The 4,785-nt window shown below is 36.5% G+C and overlaps 1 pseudogene; it reads right to left on the bottom strand.

Moving 5' to 3' along the window:
* Window positions 1-386: 386 nt before the first annotated feature.
* LOC107596240 (AP-1 complex subunit mu-1-like) overlaps window positions 387-4,785 on the bottom strand; it is a 26,649-nt pseudogene continuing 22,250 nt past the window's right edge.

Here is a 4,785-nt window from a genome sequence, read left to right as displayed (position 1 = left end):
TAGATTGTTATATATATATATATATATATATATATATATATATATAAAACAAATTAAAACATTTTTTTTTATTAATATTTGACCATTTTCAAATAGCAGTAATTATGTACGGAGCCCCGCACATAGCATGCAGGAAAAAAATATAATAGGCAAAAGTGTGCGCACGATTTACTACTTCATTCCCTCAATTTGCTAAGTCATGCACACAATTTATAAATCGAGAGAACAAATTAGTAAATTGTGCGCACAATTTATAAATCAAGGGAACGAAATAGTAATTGTGTGCACGTTTTAGTACATCGAGGGAACGAATTAGTAAATCGTGATTTATTTTTTCTTGCATGTCATGTGCGGGGCTCCGTAATTATGAGACAGATCAGACGAGGTATTTTCTAAACAGGTACTTTATTGATGCTTGACGTGTACAGAGAGGTGAATTATTTACGTGAGATACAGGAACATTTTGAGAGGAATACAATTATGTCACATTTCAGCTCCACTGCATGCAGTACCATAGTAAACACGGTAACCTTCACATTCCATCCTTTAAAGGCAATTGAAATGAGACAAATCGACAAATTACTACAAAAAACAAACGAACAAATGTTTTCTATTTTCAAAATGGCACCATGGTTGACTTCAGATTTCAGTTGCAGTTAAAAAGCAAGTGTAATTCTGCATTTTAGCAGTAGTAGCCTCATGAGGTACTGTGAACAGATCCCAGAGCAGCCAATAATACTGAACTACAACATGCTATAAATAAACTATAATATAGTCAGTGTGCAGGAATGACAATCGCTATCGATACAAACAATATCGGAGGACTTCCCGGAGTGAAATACTGAACGAAACCATGACCTAGAAATACAAACGCTTCGATTCATTTGACCTTTTTGGACTTATTGACGTAACAAACACTGTAATCTGCAACATACTATCGCTGTGACCTGTTGTTGAATTCATCTGATAAATAACCGCAAATGAACGGCTCTCCATTCTAAACATGAAGAGTTTACAGTATGAATACATCTGAAATGTGCCACGTATGAACACTTCCTCCGTTGAGATGTGACGTGGTACCACTGGTTAAGGACTGCGCTGCACTTTCATGAAACGTAAAGGAACGTGATTCCCGTTTACTGTCAAACACACGTAGACACTGAACACACACACACACACATCTGCAGTATGTGAATTAAAACTTGTGGAATGAATGCAAAATGATTCAATACACGCGAATCAGAATTTGTGTGTTCTTGAGGAAAACCTCTCATAGACGTCAGGCTCATATTTCAACACAAAATCAAAAGAACCTATGAGAATTAGAAGGGAATGTGATTAAATATCATGACAACAATGTAACAATAGAGGAAAATATCTCAATGATTCAAAAGTAAAGATTCATGTGACTCGTCCAAGTAAAGATTCATATGATTCACATGTTCTGGAGAGTTTCGTAAGATTCAATATGGGAAGATTTGGACAAAATCTAAGTAACACGGTATTAAAGATTCAATTGCAGTCCATAAATCTAAGGTCTAACTTGTATTTGTTTGAAATGATGAATACTGCAGATGAGTGTGGAGCCTCTACATACAGCGAGAGACGAAAAGAGACGCTTCCTTGACCCATGATGCTCTAGGCTAATTCTTCACGTTTACTGAGTCCGCAGCTGATAGTCTGCAAAGAAAGAAGGAAATGAGCGATGCTTAATTAAATGCACAGAACGACAGGAAACAGGAAAAAACGGAAATATGGGGGGAAAGTTAATTGTGACAGCTGAACTTTCTCTCTCCACCCATCAAAACACAATCAAAAACTCCATCAGTCAATAAGACTGAGACATAGGTTCACAAAATGAACTTAAATGATGATTATAAACAGACGCTGGATGCAGTCATGATAAAATACGCAGCACTCATAGAGGAAGACTGCTAACCGGAGTTTACATGATTGTAGAAAATTTAGCAACAATTTTGTAATATGTGCACTTGGTATTTCGTACATGGCTTTTAAATTTCATGTCATTAGACTAGTTTCACAACCCTGAGAGGGTTTAATAGTGTCTCTGGTTTAAACATTGAAACTTCATTTCACTTCTGTGAATCAGTTACAACTGTCCATTTTAATGAATTGATTCAATGACTTGTTTGACATCTTTAAAATGTCAAAAATACATGCACTATGAATATATTAAACAAGTTTTTGTAAACATAACAGACAAAAAATATTTCTGTATATAAATGAGAAAAAAAAAGAGAACATGCCTTGATAATTTGTAGCTTTTTATTTTGTAATTTGTTATTATTTTTACTATTTATTAGCTACCGAAAAAAACATTCAGAGCAAATACAAAAGATAGATGGATATCTAAAAAATATCTAGATGTACAAATTTACATTTTTTTAATAAAAAATGCATAAAAATGAAATTTTACATAATTTATAATAATAATATATTTATCTATTTAAAAATGTATTTAAAATTTAATATACATTTATATAATAACTATATATTTTTAAATTTTATATGACAAATATTTATATTTGAACTACTTTAATAATTTTTTTTATTTTGTAACTTTTAATATCTTATTTAATTAGCTGCAATGAATGCTAGGTTAAAAATGATGGTTATGAATAAATACTTTCGTACTTTAGTTACTTTAGTTCACATACAGGAAAAGAAAAAGCAGCAAAATATTTTGTATGTATAGGTGGAATTGGTTGAAAAATACCTAGATAAAAAAAACTAATAGTAGTAGTAATAATAATAATATTAATATAAATAATAAAAAAATATAATATAATTAAAAATACATACAAATATAACCCTGACTACTAAAATATATGTGAAACATATGGCGCTCTCGGTTGTAACGATACACACAGTGTCAAAGTTCAAAATGCGAATTCGCAGAAAGAAAATCTCCTACAACATCATGCACCACACACTGTACCCGCGTTTCTAATTTTATCAGGGTTTCACCATCTCGCACGCGTCTGTCCTGAACATCCTCTTTTCACAGAACAATTTCACCTCCGCATTTAACACCAATCTCCCATCATTCTGCACTGCATTGCAGGTATTTGGCAACAATTAAGCAACACTGTGAAAAACAATGACAAAAATAGAGAAAGAGAGAAGAGAGGATGAGAGAGTGTTTTACCTCCGTTCTGGGTGATGTATCGCACCCACGGCAGGGCCTGATAGCCGCTCTTCTCGATGATCTTCAGGTAACGCACCTGTCAAAACACACGTCACTGTCATACATGCAATGCATTGTGGGTGAATTCATTTAGCCAAACCTGCGGAAGGCCTCCAACACAATAGAAATAACAACCCATTCCAGGAATACAAAACAATAGCTAGTTTGGCCTTTGGTTTTGTGTAAATTAATTGCCACTTTAAAGCTGTCTTCCAATGCACAATGCATCTTTATGGTGTCAAAAAGAGAAAGAACGGAAAACATTTATTGCATTTTAGCATGCAACAAAAAGGGGCTTTGAACAGACTCAACCAAGCATGTTTGAGGAATATCATGCAATGGCAACAGCATCCCAGGCTTGTGCTATCTACACATCTGAGGGTAAATCTGAATGCATGGGCAGCGCAGCCTGGGAAAGTGGCAGAGTTTGACACTGCGGGCGGAAGCGCATGAAGAAGTGAGATTGGGGAAATGGCACCTTTCAGTGGCGAACGCTGTTGAGTCACTCGTTGTGTTCATACGGGCCTTGCATCACTACACAAGCTTTTGCACAACTGCTCCAAACATGCTGAAAGAGCACAATCATGTTTTGTAAGAGGCGACAGATAAACCTGATACTCCGAATTAGAGGTGAAAAGTGTTGTTTTTTACCCAGGGTCAAATTATGCTGGTTTCTAACGGGCTCGATTCCCTCTTGAGTTTTAGTGTATGTTGCTTCTACGTTAAACAACTTGACTGTTGGGTGGAAATTGTGGTTTCTGTGATTGGGGAAAAAATCATTTGGGAGCAAATACATAATCAAGATTATAAAACAAATTCTTTAAAGGGGGCATAACATACACAGTTTCAATCAATCTCATGTTAATCTTCAGTACCTATAGAGTAGTACTGCATCCTTCATATCTCCAAAAAGTCTTTAGTTTTATCATATTTATAAAAGAAAGATACAGCTTTACGATTCTCTCCGGAAAAAGCCGAGCTCCTGGAGGCACGCCGTGGGCGGAGCTAAAGAGTGACGAGCACTTGAGCGCCAAATGCCAACAAAACAGACATTTGATGCCGTTTCACTTATTGTCTGCAGTTCTGAATCGTGACCGGGATCTTTTATAGCTGGGACTGCTCCATCTTTCAGTATCAAACGTGCAAATCCAGCGTCGAACTGGGCCTTGTTTATAAAACGTTCCATCAACAAACACACTTGTGAAACTCCGTTGCTGCTCCGGAAAAACAAACTGTATCCACTGTTTACATAACGCTGGGTTCTTTAGGAAGCTGAACAAAGTTATCTTTCCCTTACAACCAAAAACACACTTCTTTGGAGACATTCTTCCCGAGCAAGTCCCGCGCAGCGCTGCCGCCGGATGAAGCGCGTTGATGGGTGCGATCTCGCTCTTGCTCAGGTCGATGCGTGCACGGGCGCGCGCTTCCGGGAGAAATGCCCATATAAGGAGTTCCACCCTCGTCTACGTCATGAAGAGACACAATCGAAAAAAAACTCTCCGAAACTTGTACGAACCCGGAAGTGAGATTTTTAGCACAGAAATACTCCGTCATACGTCCAAATTGTTTTTTGAAAC

Source organism: Sinocyclocheilus grahami, unplaced genomic scaffold, assembly GCF_001515645.1.
Source record: "Sinocyclocheilus grahami isolate Dianchi unplaced genomic scaffold, SAMN03320097.WGS_v1.1 scaffold216.1, whole genome shotgun sequence".
NCBI lineage: Eukaryota > Metazoa > Chordata > Actinopteri > Cypriniformes > Cyprinidae > Sinocyclocheilus > Sinocyclocheilus grahami.
Note: the sequence above shows the minus strand (reverse complement) of the source record. Positions and strands in the feature narration are given on the sequence as shown.